At 39.7% G+C, this 10,536-nt stretch overlaps 1 pseudogene; it reads right to left on the bottom strand.

Annotated features, from left to right (window-relative positions):
• Positions 1-736: 736 nt before the first annotated feature.
• LOC149226053 (uncharacterized) lies at positions 737-3,160 on the bottom strand (annotated as a pseudogene).
• Positions 3,161-10,536: the final 7,376 nt, after the last annotated feature.

Below are 10,536 nucleotides of genomic sequence, written 5' to 3'. Positions count from 1 at the left end.
CTGTGTACACGTTGAGAAGTTTTTGGCTAATTGCATGTTATTTTGAGGATCTTGACAACAATGAAGATTTGGTGAAAGATCTAGAGACCAGTTACCATTTGTATCTATTTGAGTGGCCTGTTGAAATTAAAGCTTTAGAGGTTACCTTGGAATGGTTGAATTGTTTCCTCAATTTGGAGATTGAATGCCAATTATTTTTCTGGATTCCTGTTTTTCTCTCAGACATATAACCTTGAAATATTGTCCAACTATGGGACATTTGATTTATTGAAATTCTGGGTTTGCACAACTATAGAGCAAAGGTATTAGAGCCTTGAAATATAAATTTATGCGCTAGAATTTAGGAGCCTAGAAAACTTTTAACCAAATTTGACTTTAATTTGTTCCTCTGAATTAGAAACTAAATCGGAGAATACAAGTTCGAAAACTGGGTTGGGTATTTTATAATTCAAAACATGTCACATAAGTACTGGTTGTAAACATAAAGTTTCGTTAAAAGCTCAAAATCGAGGATGAACTGTTTTATACCAATGCAAATGCTCAACCTTAATTTTTGTCAACTAAATCAAGGAACAAAACTCCCATCCAGAGCAATGGATGAACTTGCAACTTCACTAGGAAAAATGAATTTTTAACAAGTTTGATGACTTTGTTTCTCTCACTGTTATCTTTGCTAATTATCCAGAATCTTTTGTTGAACCTTGAATTAAGCAGACTATTTACAGGAAACTGGGCCTTATGATCTGGATTTCATGAGGGTCGCCGAGTTCAAATCAATTTTACAGTAAACACGCTTCCTGAATTTTGTTTTAACAAGCTTACCCAAGACATAAGCCTTGGATTTGATATCAAATGTTAAGTCTAAAGGAATGCCACCCACTGCATCAGTGCTAGTCAAGCTAGTACCCCCTCCGTAGAGAGGCACCTTCTTGCCCTGCAACACTACATGGTAGAGCGCTCGCTTTGCATGCGAGAGGTACTTGCAAATATGGGATTGCATGCAAATTCAATCATCCAGAACCTACAGAGGAAGGAATGGCTTCCCCTGTATCAAGTTTTCCAAGGGATTTATTATCATGCTGATGAGGAGGGGATTACAAGCCTAAGGAATATTCAATAGTTCAGGAGCAGCATGTCGATTACAGTGTTTGAAGCATCCTTCTGGGTTCTCCCTTCTTCCAAAAGATGGATTGGGTCCAAAGGGCGGATTAACTACCATAGAGGCCACCTTCGGCCCAGATATCAACCTTTTACAGATTCTTCAGGGGCATATGCACGCTACCAAAGGTCTACTACATATATGGTTGTTACAACTAAAAAAGAAGAAGCTCTTGCTGTTACATTCGACAGTGATTACGAGGATGATGAGTATGTGCCATTTGCAGAAATGAAAAGATGGAAGACTAATAAGCCTTCAGGCTTTCGGGATTCCAAAACATATGATACCTCACTTGAGGATAGACTTCTTGCTGAGATAGAGTAGAGTCAGAAAATACAGATAGCTAATGTGAATAAAATGAAAAATAGAACAGTGAACAATGTGGAAAAGGTTAAACATGAAAGCCCGAAGATACAGCAGAAAGAATAGAAACAACAAAATGAACTAGTACCAACTGGAGTGAATGTTCGTATTGGAACCCTGCTTAAAAAGAAGAATATTGTTAGAGATTTGCAAGCGGCATTTAAAGGATGCCCAGGCCTACTTCATATAAACCCTGTTGTGTCTAGAAATAAGAAAACAAAGGATCCTGTTTGCAAGGGTTTGGCATTTCTTGTTTTTGAAAGCGAGGATTCAACAAACAGATTTGCAATGAAACATGATGGACAAAATATCATCTTTGGCAAGATTGAGAGAAATATTACTTGTAGTCTTAGTAGTCCAAACGGGGTTACTAATCATGATCTCATGTCAGTAGCTGCTACAAATATGCATGCAATGCCTAGACTAAGGATCCGAGGTAAGGGAATAGACTTGGTTGAACATGCAGACTCCTGTGTCTTCCAACAAGAAAAGGAAGTGATCTAAAATCTTCGGCGAACTTGGAAGGGGCATGCCACAATATTCTTGATCATGAGAATTTTGACAAGGAAAAGAGTGCTGAAACTAGGGCAGGTGATTTAGTGAAGCATGGTGGCAGTGGCACCATTGCAAAGGATGAACAAGATACTTCAGATGTTAGTCTTTCCTCACATGCTACGCTTTCTTTCAGAGCAGAGGCAAACTCATTTATCGCTTCTTTGAATGATTAGGAAAATACTATGATGAATTCCTCAAAGTTTTATGAAGACACTGACATAAATGAAAAGAGCCACACAATTTACCAAAATGATGCATAGAGAGATTGTTCTTCTCATCAAGATTCAGATAAAGAAGCACAGTATTCTGAGGATGGATCAAAATTGCCAGATGATATTTTGGCTGAAATTGGTGGAAGAGAATTGAAAACTGTTGGAAAAAACATTTCTAGCAATGTTGCACCAAGAAAGTTGGATGTACCGGAGTCCAGACAAGTGGATTAGGCACATCCACAGCAAGAGTTGACCATTTTGAAGTCACATGAACCCCAAAGAATGGGGCAGGGTTGTAGAAGCACATTTTTAAGGTAGCATTTAAGGATATCATCTTGGTGGACACTATGGTTGCATCTGACCCCTCCGACACATAGAAATCATGGAAGATAATACTTTGCGCAGTGACTTTTGGTTTGTAGGGCCTGCTGGCACTCCACAGAATGAGTGCAAACATTGTGAAAAGAAGAGCAAAACGCAAGATCAAGAGAAAAACATAACACCATCTCGGCCAGCTCTTCTCATCATCAAATTCATCATACGGTCCTTCCTCTTCTATGACACTGCACTGGTTCCAGCCCTCATTTCCTTTGCCATGGCGTCCATCATGTGGCTGCACTTTTCGGGAGCCAGGCTTTAATGACCCCGAAAACCTGCTAGTGGATGACTCCCTAGAATGGCGCCCGAGGGACGAATTTGAATGAGGGGGTGGCCCCATGGGGCTGAGAATAGGGTTGCACTGAAATGACATATTTTCCCCATCATGAGAATCCTGGGAAGGATTCTGCACATAGTATAGGGGTCTTCTAGGTGACCTAGTTGGGGATGAAGGTACCAAACTGGTCACCTCTGAATCTGATTTTGCATGCATTTTTGTTTCTCCTCACAAACACCCAAGCCTCTGCTTTATGCTTTCAATATATGATAAATCTACCAATACCAATATCAAAATTTTCAGCTCAATACAATGCTGGTACCACCATATGAACAGGAGAAAGGCAGATCCCTTAAATCAATGCTTCTTTGCAATACCCAAAATCAGGCATATCCCTCTCAACTTCTGATAGCAATGGCACTTTGATATATATACACTGAGTATATCAATTTGAGCATCAACTCAGTCCAATACTCAAAACCTCCTAACAGATCTGTTCATATCTTGCCAACGCAACTTTAACATGTCTTTACTTCAGTTTTATTGCTTTCCACGGCAATAAAGAGGGTATCATTTTCCATCTAAAAACAAATTGTTATATGTATATATTAGGATTACAAGTCCTTATGAGGGTTACAAGCTCTTTATAGCGGAATTTTGGGTTTAGTGGGTTTTGGGTCCAGATTTTGAACCAAATCTCTGATACCATGTGTAAGGCCCCATCCTAGGGTCTTCTAACAAATCTATATTCTCTGGGAATTAAATGCAATAAGAAGCAATAATTTACTTTCTTACAAGACATTTAAATAATGATAATTTTTCATTTACATTCTAATCCCTACAACTTTAATAGTGAACATTTCATTTCAATAACTTACATGAGTAATCTATGCATAGAGGAATACCTGTACCGATGGCCCGGTGGAGATGCCCTTGAGCTGCTGCTCCTGCTGAAATGCTCCTCTTGACTAACCCAACTGGATTTGCCTCCCAACCAACTAGGAAATAATTCATAGCCTAGAAAACCTCCACAAGTTCCCTAGCCCTCCGAGCCCAAGTCCAACCAGATGTAGTGTGTGTGTCTGATCCGGATCTTGGGGGGAGGCCCCCAAGATCTGAAAAATTGAAATGCCAGAAGAAAAAGAGAAAAATTCCCAATAAACAAAACCACAAAGAATATTTTTTTATTAAAACAGAGAATAATTGTAAGAGCTACATTGTGGTGGACAAACTGTTCTTTTACAAAATGCGACTTGTTACTTATAGTATTTTTCAGTTACAATACCATGGGTCAATTCCATGGGTGAATGAATACCATGGGTGGATGTCACAATACCACAGGTCAATTCCATGGGTGAATGAATACCATGGGTGGATGTCACAATACCATGGGCAAATACCATGGGTGGATATCACTTACAATACCATGGGTGATAAATACCATGGGTGGACGCCACTTACAATACCATGGGTAAATTCCATGGGTGGATGTATACCATGGGTTGATGCCATTTTCCATTTGGATCATTCCTCTCTCCTTAAGAAGCAATGGTCCCCATTGCGTAAAGTTCCCTCCTGCGAATATGAAGAGCCACTGAAGATAAGGGTTTTATGTGGTTAACCCATAACCATGATGAACGAAGATCCGAGGATAGAGATACCCTGTAATGCTTGTGACCAACTGTGATTCTGACAGTGTGCAGCCTAGCAAATGGACTTCGATGAAGTGTGGGTTTGTGGATGACCCATAACCATGACAAATGAAGATCCGAGGATAGAGATACCCTGTAATGCTTGTGACCAACTGTGATACTAATAATGTGCGGCCTAGCAAATGGACTTCGATGACAAGGATTTTATGCGGTTGACCCATAACCATGATGTTAGTTGTTGATGAAGTAGCAGGTGCCTACATAGCCTGGGGTGGGAGGGCACATCTCCTAATAACCCAAGCCGAATGCTGCTATGCTGAAACTGATGAATGTGAACCAAGTGACTACTAAAGCAGGGTGGGAGGGCATGTCTCCAAAGGGAACCCGCTTCGAATGCTAGTCTAGAATTAAAATGGACACAACTCGATCAATATAACTCAGAATATTTATTATAACCTCTTTTTGGAAATAGAAGGACCAATTTTCATCTTCCCATGTGTTGTAAATCCTTATCTGGACACTCTGAAATCTCAGATTCGCCTTGCAATTTTTCCGACGTCACAGAAGTTCTGAAAAAAATAGTTGATTTCAAATCAACGATATCTCCCACATCCGAACTCCGATTCGACCCATTTTTTTTTGAAATTAGTCGATTTTCAAGAGGATCTCAGATATACAATACTTTTTATGAAATTCTGCACAAAAACTTCAAAAAGTGATAGGAGAATCGTCGTCCACCAGTTGTCGCCAGAAACAATTTCTAGAACATAACTGTTTTTAAATCAACGATATCTCCCTCATCCGTACTCCGATTCGGCCGATTTTATTTTTTGAATTTGGGTACTTTTTCGCAAGGAATACAGATATAGTATTTGTTTTTGTAAATATTGCACCAAATTTTTCAGATCTGATCTGTAAACTCGCCGCCCAAAAGAAAATTCCTGCAAAAAAATGAAAAAAAGAAAAATTCTTCCTGCTTGGCCCAAGAAAGTACTCCGTGGAGGTCATAGTGCATGCCTGAATTTTGTTGAATATTGCTGAAAAAATTGAAACTGAAATATGCATGAAACCCTCATTCCCATGGAATCATAACCTTTCTGATACCACTGATCCGGATCTTGGGGGGAGGCCCCCAAGATCTGAAAAATTGAAATGCCAGAAGAAAAAGAGGAAAATTCCCAATAAACAAAACCACAAAGAATATTTTTTTATTAAAACAGAGAATAATTGTAAGAGCTACATTGTGGCGGACAAACTGTCCTTTTACAAAATGCGACTTGTTACTTATAGTATTTTTCAGTTACAATACCATGGATCAATTCCATGGGTGAATGAATACCATGGGTGGATGTCACAATACCACAAGTCAATTCCATGGGTGAATGAATACCATGGGTGGATGTCACAATACCATGGGCAAATACCATGGGTGGATGTCACTTACAATACCATGGGTGATAAATACCATGGGTAGACGCCACTTACAATACCATGGGTAAATTCCATGGATGGATGAATACCATGGGTTGATGCCATTTTCCATTTGGATCAGTGTCCAAGACCAAGATAAAAAATATTTCCCTCCTCTCAACTAACCCAAGAAACCTCCACAGGTTCCCTAGGTCTCCAAAATCACTCTCAACTAATCCAAGAAACTTCCATAGGTTCCCTCGGTTTTCTAAATCACAGCCAACCCAAAATCACAGCCAACCCCCCCAAAGACCAAAGCAAGACCCAACATCCCCTTTTCTCCCTTCCCCCTTCCCCTTTTATGCCCTTCCTCTCTTCTCCACCTCAACCACCTCTCATTAATGTCATTAATTTCTCCTTTATCCTTACAGTTGACTTCCCTTCTCCCAAGTTAATCTGAAAGTGCATTTGGAAATGTGAAATGAATATAAAATTGGGTAATTAATGGGAAAGGACCATGTCTTCTTCTAAGTAAATGTGAGAGTACATTTGAGAATGTGGGATGAATATATATAAATTGATAATTAGTTTGAGAGGACCATGTCTTCTCCTAAGTAAATGTGAGAGTACATTTGGAAATGTGAGATGAATATATATATTGATAATTAGTTGGAGAGGACCATGTCTTCTCCCAAGTAAATGTGAAAGTACATTGGGGAATGTGAGATGAATATATATAAAATTTGGAATAATGGAAGGAGACCATATCCTACCCAAGATTCAATCTGAGAAGACAAGTTGGGAATTTGAATAATAGCAATAATGAATTTTATATTAGTAAATAAATTTATAGTTTTCCAAATGAAGGTATTCACCAATATTTCTCAATATTTTCAGGTAATGTAAACATTAATAAACTTTGCATGATAAGATTAAGTGGGGCATTACACTTATCATAGACTAGGCAAGGGAAATGTGTCATTGTGCAATATTGGAGGTTAAACTATAAAAATGGATTGAGATGCAACACGTGGAAATGCAATGTAGCAATGTGGTGTGCAAGACGCAAAAGGGTATCACACAAATGTGAGGGGAAAGCATGATGTGCTATGAAATCATGGTGCACTAGCAAAGGGAATATGAATGGGAATGGTTAAGTATTGAGGTGGACTGGTAATTTTAGGTTTGTGTGTGTGTGTGTGCGCGCGCATGCAGAAGAGGAAAGGGCGAGGTAGATGGATGGTTGCACAATAATAGGTAACACTAAGCTTATTGAAAAACAATGATTGCATGAGTCAACTGCACAATACATGCCTTGCATGTGGTGTAGGAATTACTAAACCTGGTGGTGCAGTGCAACTCTAGATGGTAGGGAAGAGCAACCAAATCACACAACACAAGGAGAGAAAAAAGGGCCTTGTGATAAAAAATAACAGTGAAAAAGAATGGAATAGGGGGTTTATATAGAGTTTTCACCCATGTGAGCACAAATAAAGTGTTATCACAATTGGACATGCAACGAAGAACTATATTTCAGGATTGTGATGCACTAGACTATAAGTCTATGATGTGCCATACTACATTCTTTCACATTTTCTAAGATAAAACCTCCTATATATGCAACATAAAGGTGTGGATAATAAATTTAAGGTCTATGAAGAAAATTTATTGGAGAGGATTAACTAATTACTAAGATTTACTGTGTTTTATGGAGAAGAAAAATAACATTAACACAACAACAATAATAACACACAATAACACATAAGCACAAATGTTTATCCTCGGAAAAACCCCAACTCCAGGGAAAACCCAACCCAATGAGATCTCATTAGCTTTGGCCACAACCCTAGCCAATCCGGCCTAGTGAGTGTTCACCGCTCACCTCTAGGACTGCATTACAATGAAGTTCTCCCAACCTTTTATAGGCTCCATTACATGCAATACCACAGGCAAAAAACCATGGGTGCAGAATACCATGTGTCCCAAAACCATCATTGTTTAACCTGATCAACCTTGACTCTAACCCAAAGTCAATTTACCTAGAATTCCCCCCTTAAACTTGACTTGGGGTTCCTTGACTAAATCCAACCAACCTTGCCAAGTGAGTCAACCTAGCCCTACTCACTCTGGCCCTTACCCCCCTCAAACTTTTACAAGAGGTATATGTTAACCCGACATCCCCCCTATCACCTAGGTCTAACCCATACTTTACCGGTAATTTCTCAAGGGTACGTATGCCTTACCAGGTCTTACAGTAGTATGCCCATTTACATGCAATTTTTTTTCATAATTGTTGTTGTTATCCTTTATTCCATCCTCTTGCCACATACTTGATGTTTCTCTTGGCTTGTCATATTTCCTACATGGCTATCCTTGGGCACCACTCTTGAGTATTTTCCTCCACTCAAGTACCAAATCAGCCTCACAAACGCTCCATGCCAACTCGAAACCCATCACATGTTGCAATGCCCATGGTTGTCATTATTTTAAACATTACCACACAATGTCGCTCACAACCATTTTAATTTTCATCGTTGGGTATTGAAAGGGGAACAACTCACTCTTTGTCTTTCTTTCTTGAAGGCTATCATTCCAGCTAGAGTCATAGGCTTTACAAATCCAATCGAGCTCTACTTTACACATGCATAAACGGTTTTGATTCAAAAAATAGTTCTCTCTTTACATGTGGGAAATCCCGACTCAGTCATTGTCCCAACCTTCATTGTTGAATGGTCCTATTGCTCACATTAAATGTAGCTCCTATACTTTCACTTGCCTATTCCCAGTAGAAAAACATACCTCGACATTGTCGCCACTAATCTTCAGATTCGTTGCCCTCTCCTCCTTCTATTGCAAAAAACCGGAACGACGATCTTGGTGGTTCCTCTAATCCCGGCGACGCCGCCTTTGTATCATTGCTCGCAAGAAACCTGAGCTACTATGACTGCGAGCCCCGTGACAACCTCACAGATTCTAACATTGGTTGCCTCATGTAGCATAAAGAGTGGTCAAGCCCATTGTCTAATGGCTCCGAGAACACCAATCCCATGTACTCTTGCTCATTCTGCATGGGAATAAAGCATCCGACCACGTAGGACAAACTGTTACCCATCACTTCCCGATGATGAGCCTCATATCGCCCGCCTTCATGTTCTCAGATCAAAACATAGACATATACTCACTGCATATCTCCCCACCATATTTTCACTCCCATAAAACCCAGACTCCAACTCAATTTCTTCTTCCTCCTCCTCCGTCATCGGTGCCTAAGCCATGGATTTGCTCTTCATGATTCTCTCTTTAGTCATTGCCCACCTAGAAATGACTTCCAACAACAGTCCAACAACATTATGCCACAAGCTCTAAATCTCATCAGCCTTCTTCTACATCAGCAATGGCGCTGATTAGGGCATCACCCGCATTGCAATTTGTAATGCTAATGCCACTGCTTCCCTGATTCCTCCAAGAAAATCCAAGGCCACTCGACCCAACCACATTTATCACAACTGTCGTCGTGTCATTGTTTTCATATTTATGACACGTTTGAAATACCAAATGGGGTTATGGGCCCACAATGCTTTCGCTGCGCCACTCTGATTTACTGCATGCATCATCAATTTTGTATAGCCATGGCCTTGAAACCCTTTTTGGGATCTCACATCTATGCAGCCCAGGCCTGCCACATGATGGATCTACTCTCCCGCCACTTGCACCTAGATTTGATCTATGCCTAGATCAACATCGATCTCTCTAACACATAAGTGAGCACTGCGTCACAACTCGACCACTAGTAATAGAGCAGTCTCATAACCATGCTACCTCGTAGCTAATCAAATCTATTTCATTCACCAGGCCAATAAAACCTTTGGCAACAAAAGTGTCCCTCTGAAGCCAACATTTGGCTTTGATACCAAATGAAGAAAATTTACTGGAGAGAATTAACTAATTACCGAGATTTACTCTGTTTGACGGAGAAGAAAAATAACATTAACATAACAACAATAATAACACACAATAACACATAAACAAAAAATTTTATCTTGGGAAAAACCCCAACTCTAGGGAAAACCCAACCCAATGAGATATCATTAGCATTGGCCACAACCTTGGCTAAACTAGCCTAGTGAGCCTTCACCGCTCACCTCTAGGCCTGCATTACAATGAAGTTCTCCCAGCCTTTTATAGGCTCCATTAAAATCATCGGTGCATAATACCATGTGCCCCAAAACCATCACTGTTTAACCTGATCAACCTTGAGTCTAACCCCGAATCAATTTACTTAACAGTCTAGATCATATAGATGTTTAATATTCTGAAAGAGGTGACCCTAATTTTTTTCCTCTTATTGGAATTTTTTAGGGATGTTGTAGCTACTACAATAGTATTTCAAGGTCCATTTTAATCATTGGTGTGTCCCCTCGCATCTGTTAATTATATACATTAATGACTAGTAATCAAATAATTTCTACCATGCTCGACATCAACTCATTTATTCACATGTTGTAGATTTGTACCATCGAGGTTGAGTAG

This window comes from Pinus tabuliformis, chromosome J (assembly GCF_031772625.1).
Source record: "Pinus tabuliformis cultivar Carrire ecotype Pingquan chromosome J, CPIR1, whole genome shotgun sequence".
Classification (NCBI taxonomy): domain Eukaryota; kingdom Viridiplantae; phylum Streptophyta; class Pinopsida; order Pinales; family Pinaceae; genus Pinus; species Pinus tabuliformis.
Note: the sequence above shows the minus strand (reverse complement) of the source record. Positions and strands in the feature narration are given on the sequence as shown.